A 9,662-nucleotide genomic window follows, 5' to 3' on the forward strand; every position below is an offset into this window, starting at 1 on the left:
AAAATAAATGCGTAATATGTTTAAAATACACATAACACCTAATAACCCTGTACACTTATCAGATAAATTTAAAAAACGACCGGGCCTAAGCCCCACCTCGGAAATAGCATTGGCTCATTTACTAATGCACCTCAAAATAGAGGTGGCGCCCGTGATTAACGGCAGTGTTGTGATGATATGTATGATGATATGATGATGATGATGATGATGATGATGATGATGATGATGATGATGATGATGACGATGACGATGACGATGACGATGACGATGATGATGATGATGATGATGATGATGATGATGATGATTACAATTATGTTAAAATAAAAAATATAAATAACTTAATCGTGTAAATTGTTATATTTCACACAACCCGTATATATTTTTTATAAACATGATCTAGACACAACTCTGTTATGATCTTACAGTTAGATAAAATGTAAAACTATGTATTTTCGACAGGAGGCCTTTATTTTCAAAATAAAATTGACTTGACTTGATTCGTTGGCTCTTCCAATAAATTATACCATCAGCGGTTACGTACCTTTGATCAATGGCACATTCTGCCATTGTTGATAACACACATATTTATTTTAAATCGATCAATCATTCTAATTAAAAAAGTATTATTGTACTGTAATAATAAGTAATAATAAGATATCACCAAGTCAAAGCTTCTTCTCTAGAAACCATATGTGTGACTCGATCTTGATGGAACTATGTTAGAATGTTTTTATGTTCAGTAGTCTTTTTTAATGTTTCCTGGCACTCTATTGTAAGGTTATTAGAGCCGCGTTCTTGGAAAACGGGGCTTACGGGCTTAATACATAGGCGTTAAGTGTCGTCACAGTTTAGTCTGTGCAGTCCGCCAATCAGTGACGACACTTTCCCGCCTGAACTGGATTTTTGTGTAGATGACTTCAATAGACTTCCTTTAAAATAAAATACCTTACAAGCGGAAAGTGTCGTCCTTGATTAGCCTGTGCGGACTGCAATACTAATTTGGGACGACACTTTAAGCGTGTTCATTTAGCCCAGGTTTCCCTGAGCGAGGCTCATTGAATGTTATTTGTCAAAGGTGGTTTCATCATGTACGTTTGTAAACTCCACCATTTCATAATGGAATCTCTGTGCCGTTGAAAGTACCGCATATCAATTTCCATCACAATCTCGTAGCACGTGCATCGTAAACAGTTTCACGCTCATTAGGTCCATGAAAGTCCTTAAACTCCACGAAATAATATTGAATGTGTATGCGTCGCGCTGGAGGAATAGCAGTCTTACCATAGCAGTGGAAAATAGTGTCCCTTTTTGCGGACTGCTTGCATTAAGCCATATTTCCCTAGAGCGCGGATCATATGTCCATTTTCAAGCCGCGACTTACTGTTCCGCATTAACTAATGGCATCCGCAAGCCGTCACTTTCATGGTTTTTTACTTCTTAAGACGACGTTCGATTTTTCGTCTTTAAAACTTTTCACTGGGGGCTGACGAGGTATAAGCGTAGTCCGTTTCGCTACGAAGTCGGGTATATGTTTTACTACGAAAACATTGTGTACATACACTACTTAATCAGGCGAGTTTCATCTTTTCTGGTGTTTATGGATTAGAGAACGGAACATCCAGTAACGGTAGGTACTTGTTTTCAATAACAAACTAATAACAAATGTGCGTAGTTTCAGCCTGTACATTTATTTTGAGGTAAAATCGAAATATTTTGATTTGAAGCAATGCATAAGGTGGTTATTATGTTAAAATAGCCAATTACGATAACTTAAATCGAATAAAACTACATGTTACTTTGATTCATTGTACATTACACATTTTAAAGTACAAAAACGTTTACGAACATGTATTTTAATTATTCAAATGCTTTGTTTCGAAGGAAATTACAAGTCGCTTTATGTATAGGTTTTAGCACAGAGTATGTATTGGTTGTGCTACGAAGTACAAATATAATGTATAGGTTACTCAACGAAGTCTCTGTATCCTTTTCAGGACATATCACATGCGGTTTGCAGTTACTGCAGACTACCATTTCCCAGTGCAAAAGATGCTGTGCTTAATTGTGCGCATGAGCATCCAAACGAAAAAGTTCCCTTTATGTGAGAGATGCCTTGTGACACTGCACCAGGTGTACAGTACAAAAATCGCACGTTCAATATTATGGGTGGCGACATTAAAAAGTATGCTGAAAATAATACATTCAATCCGGTTTCTGGCAAATTGATAATTCCGACAAAATCTACAGTGACAGAAAGTCCTGTCCGAAAGATATCACGAATTAACACGCCCATTGTCAGATATTTCCCGAGCCAGTGGTACCTTCGGACAATGTAGACACAACCGGGATGGAACCGTCAGAGCGCCGATTTAATTATGTACCGTAGCTATACCGGGACTCTGTCGGCATTCACCAGGCTCCCCGTAGCTCTGCCGGGGTCTGTTTGGGCCCCGGTGGAGCTATGGTGCCGAACCGGTGCAGTCCCGGTTGTTCACAGTGCCACGCCGGTCGTTGTCGGTCCTTCCCGGTGACTCGCGGTTCATCTCGGAGGTATTTAACATTTTAATATTTACCGGTGGAGCCCCGGTTGTCCCCGGTCGTCTACGGTTCATCCCGGTGCAGCACCGGTTCATCTCGGTATGGCCCCGGTTCATCCCGGTAGATGCCTGATCACGCGCCGGGGCGCCGCCGGCATCATAGTGAGACCGGACCTAAAGCGCATTGTAACACGAGGTAAATTTACCGGCCGTCATGTACACAGTAAACAATAACCTGTGACAGAAACCCACTGTCAAGCCTTAACAACAATACATTGATTAGGAAATTGCGGATTTGTGCCATTGGGATCCTACTTTCCACACCTTACGGCTGTTACAGGTGTTGATTTTACAGGTAAAATCATGTATACGAACATGAAATTCATCTCAAAATTAGTTGGCGATAACCGATTTTCAAGAAAATCGCTTTGACAGATAAAATGTAAAAATCAAAATCCGTATGAGATAAAGAAGGATCGAAGTTGGGACATGTGATTTACTTTGACATAAGCAGAGTTTCGAGATAACATAACGAGCATCGAATGTTATTTGATAAAGAATACCGTATGCTAAAAACCTATCGTCGGTCTCTATCCAAAAGAACGTATAAGGGATTGGCACAAGGTGAAGATGCGTAATTTATATTGAGACCGACGACAATAGGTTCTCGACTCTCAACTGTCGTCTTATATATGGATTTTCGATTTTGATCGTTTCCTTTGGCCTAGTCGTGAATTTAATTATATCATAATAATGTGCATTACCATGTCGACTGTGCGCTTCGGATCATGTTGTGTCGTTGTTACTATCTCTTCCTCAAAGGAAACATCCAGCCACTCCATGACTCTGTATTTAAAAAAAATCATGTTCTTTATTTCGCCTTTGAGAGATAACCAATACGTCCTCTGTGAGGAACGCATACACGCTAAAGCGTTGTCGTAGCGAGGCATATACGTATACTGTCAGAGACATGATCATACATAGTAATACTATTTAGCCTTTATTTCTGACAACTGGGTCACCCTATACATTTCTGAACACACCAGAGGCTTAACGATACATACATCAATATGGAAATTGTAAAATTGTGTCAATGAAACATAGTTGTACACCTTAATTGCATTTTTGTAAAATAAAACTTGACTTCGGTTTGATAAATCAGCGGTAAATTTAATGTTTAACGCATAAACCAGACTCATGTTGAATCATAATTTGATGTAACAGACCTATGAAATGTCATTGTGCTTAAATTCAGAGTTTTGTTATTACAAAAGCATAATCTTACCTGTTTTAAACACAAATTTCCACTAATCCGTTCTTCGATGTCATGTGTATGTACACAATGTTTTCGTAGTAAAACATATACCCGACTTCGTAGCGAAACGGACTACGCTTATACCTCGTCAGCCCCCAGTGCTTTTATCGATGACAGTTTCGTCGGTGCGCAGGGGGGGGGGGAGGGAATTAATGATAGAGGATGAAATACCTTTAGCATATCTACAAACACAACATACATGTCACTGATTACACGTTCTTTAAGTAACCGGGACTTTACTTACAAACTGTTCTACTTGTTATTTTACACTGTTTTAAACATGATAAATTTATTTCAAAATTGGCATTTGGTAACCAAAGTTTCTGGAGGTCGCATTTTTGGACGTACATACGCATGCAGGGGCAATGGCACTGCTTTATGCTTTACAGTTTGTGTGTTTGTTTTGCGCGTGTGTGCAGGCGGAGTGTGGTTGGGGGTAGCAAATGTAGACGTGGCAAAAAATTGACACTTTGTTCTGTATCATACATGGTAGGGTCGTGTGAGATGCACACGCGTCTAGACGATGGCGTGATTAGTCGCGTTCATCTGGACGCCTATAGGGAATGTGTACTCGCCACCGCAGTATCATTAATTACCTTAGTAAATTAATTAATGGTAATTGCATGATTGTTTCAATCTTAAGTAAAAGAGTATAGTAGAAAAATGTGGCAATAGCAAGCTCTTTCACGGCTTCAATCGTACATTTAGACATTTATGCTCCAAAAAAAGCTTTAATTTTCGTTACACAATAAGGTTTAAAGAAAATATTTTCTCCAAAATATTACAAAGATTGTATGAGAACAACAACAATAATTCCCTACGTCCCATCGCTTTTTGGTTTCCCCCAGCCTTTCAAGTTGTGTTGAAATCATCTTCTTCTCCTTGTACAGCATCTTGAGCCGGAATTGCTCGTGATCTAGCACGGCCACTATCAGACCTGCATGCGTACGACAGGCGTATGTACTGTACAATGTCCGATATTGTGTCATTTGATATTTACGTTAAACATATTTACTTTTAGCTCGATTGATTAAATCCAATGCTTTGATCGAAAGGCTTATTGAAACGCTCGCAAGTCCTTTTCCTGAATAGAAGAAGTAATTGGCGTTTTGTGGGAGATCTAACGAAGTTGATTTGATGTCCGCCTGACGGCCGAGAGGTTTTGGGTTCAATCATTGTGGGAGCATTCTTGAGATATTTCTATGTTTAATATGTCCTTTCGCGCCCGAGGCTGCATTATGTGAGGGGAAAGGAGTGTTTACAAGCAATCATACCTAATGTTCTTAACTAAACTAAAAGTTTGGTATTTTTAATTATATCTATAATTTGGATATTTGGGGTTTTCAAGAAAAGTTATTAAACTTGGTTCGGTCTTCAGCATGTACACACTTCTGTGCTAACCGGACAGCCCGACAACGCAGTTTACACACACCCGCGAACTAACAAAGGCACACATTACACTGAATTGCGCGCACCAAACAATATAAATAACAGCGATGTGTTCTGGCTGCTCCTCAGCTATGTATGTGTGAACACAATGACTTAGAAGTGCTTGTTCTTAAAATGATATGTGCATAACAATAATGGTTCCCATGAAGCTAATTTAAACAACCAAACAGTGATTTGTTCGTATGCAGCTGAACGCAATTAAACAGATATGAGCCGCGGTTTGGGAAAATGGAGCTTAATGAATGTGCGTTAAATGTCGTCTCATTTGGCTTTTGCAGTCCAAACAGGCTAATCGGAGACGACACTTTTAGCTTTCATGTACTGTGTACGTCTCTTTTGTTGGATAAATGTGTCGTCCCTCATTAACCTGTACGGACTGCACATCCCCATTTACCCAGAGTTAGGCTGAATATACCAACACGATAAACGATGCCGGATATTGTTTATGACCGGAAGGGGCGGCTGGACAGACTCTCAGAAAGTGTACGTTCTGATGACGACTCTTATGGCAACAGGAAGGAGAGGATAAGGAGAGCGTCCTGCACCTTGAAGTGTGTGAGGCCCCGTTGTAGCGCCACGTCAACCACGAACGATACACTCACCACAATCGTATCGAATACCTGTTACCCACGAGTACAATTAGGCAAACTCATCGCAGGGTTATCTCCCTTTTGAGTTTAACGTCAGAGATGTATTACGAACCTGTGGATTTAAGTGGCATTCTTATTATCAATCTAGGTAGAATACAGCTAACCGTATATCATATTGTGCATACGTCAACTTATTAATAAAACGATTCGAACTTTTGTGAATAGTCTACTTAAATCGAATGTTTTGTCTCGTAAAAACCTGTAATGACCACATTTGACACAAGCGAAAAGTAGCAGGGTTAAGCAAGGTTACAGAGTTATTCATGATGATAGAAAACACGTGTTTTTACTGGATTTTGCGGTCATTGAACCCCGAACACGAGATCAAAATCATCGGCAAGTAAAATTAATTAAAATGCTTTCTCTGTCATCGCTGTTAACAACAAGTTTAAATTGATTATTTAGTTTTCTTTAGCTATTAAGATAAGCAGATAAGCAGAATTCTCCGAATGAAGCTAGTTGTCCAATTTAAGATGTTCTACCGTTTGTTATATTTAGCGCTGTTCTACCGCCGGAAGGCGTATGAATAGTTGGCATAATTCCTTTTGTGTGTGCGTGTGTGTGAACAACCGCACGTCCAGTCGTCGCAAAAGCTCCTGTGCGAAACTCCTCTCACATTTTGAATGTAATTTATGTCAAATGTATATATAATTATTATTTCAAATTGCAACAGCGCGTCATGTCAAGATTTTACGATTGCATTTTGAGGAGTTATAGCCGTTTGTTTGAATATACATATGAAAGCTTCCAAGCAAAATTTTTCATCAATTTTGAATTTAATTTGTGTAAAAATTGTTCAAAAATGAATATCCCCAAGTGCTTCAACGAATATTGTCAAGGTTTTGTGATTGCACTATTGTACTTATTGAAGTCATTGTCCTTTGTATACAATAAAGTATATAAGCATCTGGGCGAAATTGCACATGTTTACCTACTTAAGGTTTTCGATAACAACGTCCCCATGTGCCAAAAAACACTATCAATCAGGTGCAGAATCAACGGGGGTTTCAAGGGTTTACACGCGAGCTGAACAGAATGTAGTCACTCCATTAATAACTATATTTTTTGCAAATATCTCAAGTTATTGAAATACATTTGCAGAAACTTTAAGTGCATAAAAGACAGTTGTTCTTGCCAATATCTTTAGGTATAAGAATACTTCATTGAATACGTCTGAAATCGGTGACAAACTGTCACGTTGCGTGAAGCATAAACGTGTAGTACAAATCGAATTTTGAACAAGAACACAGGCTTATTAAATACAGTAATTCTGATGTATTTCAATTACCATAATCAGCATAAAAATCTGTCTTTTGTGCACTAGTTGAAATTCTAAAGAACGTTTTTTTTTAAGTTATTTGAAATAAAGCACCACTTACCGTCGTGTTTGCATCCATTAAAGTTAAAAGCGGGAACCCAAAAAGTCGCCTGATCCTGCACCCTGTTAGTGCATGCTATAAAATACACATACATTGAAAAACGTAAAAACGTACCACTAATTTCTTGGACAAGAATTCTTTCCCCACGCAAATAATATTTAGGATGCTATGAAATGATATATATTGTTATCAGTCATGCAGGTGCTTCAGATACAATATGGCCGCTTAAGTTTTTTTTGGTGTTACTCTTGTTGTCATGGGCTTCAGACTTGAATAATTGCATGGCATAAGACGAGCAGCCGTATATCAAGCGCGAGACACACATATAAGACAACGTTGTACGTCGTTAAGCAAAAGCCGCAACAAACAAGCAGGTTGTCTGGCGTATAATCCCATACTTAAAATCATTATAATATATGTATAATGGAAACATGCATGTTAGAAACAGTTTCAGTCATGTTGTTCAAAGATGTTTCGTCCCATCGCGCCTGACACTGCATTATGTGAGGGCTTGATTGTTATGTATTACATAGGTTATCGGTAACAATGTGCATAGTCAAAGTCACGTGTGCTTTGTATTGGTATATGCAAACATGTACATTCGCGGAAAAACAAGTGTCAACAAGTAATGTGTTTGTGAAACACTATGTCCCCATATATTTGACCTTTGACCTCGAATGATGACCTTGACCTTGACCTTTCACCACTCAATATGTGCAGCTCTATAAGATTCAAATGCTTGCCAAATATCAAGTTGCTATCTTCAATATAGCAAAAGTTAAATAAAATGAGCGATTTTGACACATATGTTTGACCTTTGACCTTGAAGGATGACCTTGACCTTGACCTTTTACCAATCAAAATGTGCTGCTCCATTAGATACACATGCATGCCAAATATGAAGTTGCTATCTTCAATATAGCAAAAGTTATTGCAAAATGTTAAAGTTGACGCAAACAAACAGACCAATAGACCAACAGACAGGGCAAGAACAATATGTCCCCCACTATAGTGGTGTGGGACATAAAAACACGAATATATAAAAAACAAATGCATATTGAAGTACAGAGGATGAACAATTGGTAAAATACGTTATACATTTTAATGTGATGCTCAATGATTCTTTAACAAATAAACAAACTTTTATCAGTTCATACCTATTGGTTGATTTTAGAAATTGTACATACTAAATAACAGATGGATTTTTATAGTAAAATTGTTTATGTATTTCATTCTTATATCAACAAGTGTTGAACAAATATATACAAATAAAATTCGTCCTCAATATCAGCGGTTTTACAACAATAATAATATATTTCTTGTCTAGCAATAGTGATTACATTATATTTACCGGTCTGTATACAAAGGCGCTCAACCGATAATCGTAATCGGCAAAAATACTTATTTTTTTCGGAACTAAGTTTATGTAATTTTTATATTCAAGATTTGACGTGAATGTTCTGCAAATGTCTAACATTAATGATCAAATAATTATTGATGTTATAAATCTAATTTCGACAGCCTCTGGCGTAATCATAATGCTGCAGGTTTAACAATAATTTGTCTCCTGGCAATGTCTCTGAAGTGTCATTTCCTATAGAAGCTTCGTTTTGGAAAACTGGGCGTAATGCATGTACGTAAAATGTTGTCACAGATAAACCTGTGCAGTCAACACATTCTAATCAGTAACGACACTTTCCGCCTTTACGGTATTTTTAGTTTAAAGGAAATATCTTCTTAGCACAAATCTACTAACGGCGGAATGTTTTGTTCCATATTTAGCCTGTGCGGAGTGCAATGGCTTATCTGGAACGACACTTTGCACACATGCATTAAGTCCATTTTTCCGATAACGATGTTCACAAACTGACGGAGAATTACTGTCCTGATAGTGCCATTGTTCTTTACTCAACATTTTCATAGATACATCTTTACTGAATCCCCAATCCTATCCTACCTCAAAGAACAGGATTCCGAGGATTTTGATGCTGGCCTTGTAAAGGCCGTGCGACACATATTCCCACACCGAATGACCCGCAGTACCGTGGTAACCGCTGTGGGTACCGTGGGCTCGAGATTGGGGTGCCGGCGTTCGCACACTGTTTCCGGATTAGTATGAAGGATGTTGCTGGCTGTGGGTTGCGGTGGTTGCAGTGGGTAATCAGCATTTCTCTGTGATTGAAGTTGTTATTGCAAACAGTACATTTGTACCAGTATCGGAGGGGAATAACGACACAGAAGATGGCTACGTCCATGCCGAAACATGTATTTTTCGCCGTTGTATATCCTTAACTACGTGTGTTGATTGTATTGGTTGTTGAAATACCGCTCA

At 38.4% G+C, this 9,662-nt stretch overlaps 1 long non-coding RNA gene across 1 annotated transcript; it reads right to left on the minus strand.

Annotated features, from left to right (window-relative positions):
• Window positions 1-3,190: 3,190 nt before the first annotated feature.
• On the minus strand, window positions 3,191-3,962 carry LOC127863801 (uncharacterized). Its single transcript, XR_008041188.1, has 2 exons — window positions 3,823-3,962; window positions 3,191-3,383 (listed from the first exon to the last, which is right to left on the minus strand). It is a non-coding gene; the product is annotated as an uncharacterized LOC127863801 (long non-coding RNA).
• Window positions 3,963-9,662: the final 5,700 nt, after the last annotated feature.

The sequence above is a fragment of the Dreissena polymorpha genome, unplaced genomic scaffold, assembly GCF_020536995.1.
Source record: "Dreissena polymorpha isolate Duluth1 unplaced genomic scaffold, UMN_Dpol_1.0 chrUn039, whole genome shotgun sequence".
NCBI classification, from domain to species: domain Eukaryota; kingdom Metazoa; phylum Mollusca; class Bivalvia; order Myida; family Dreissenidae; genus Dreissena; species Dreissena polymorpha.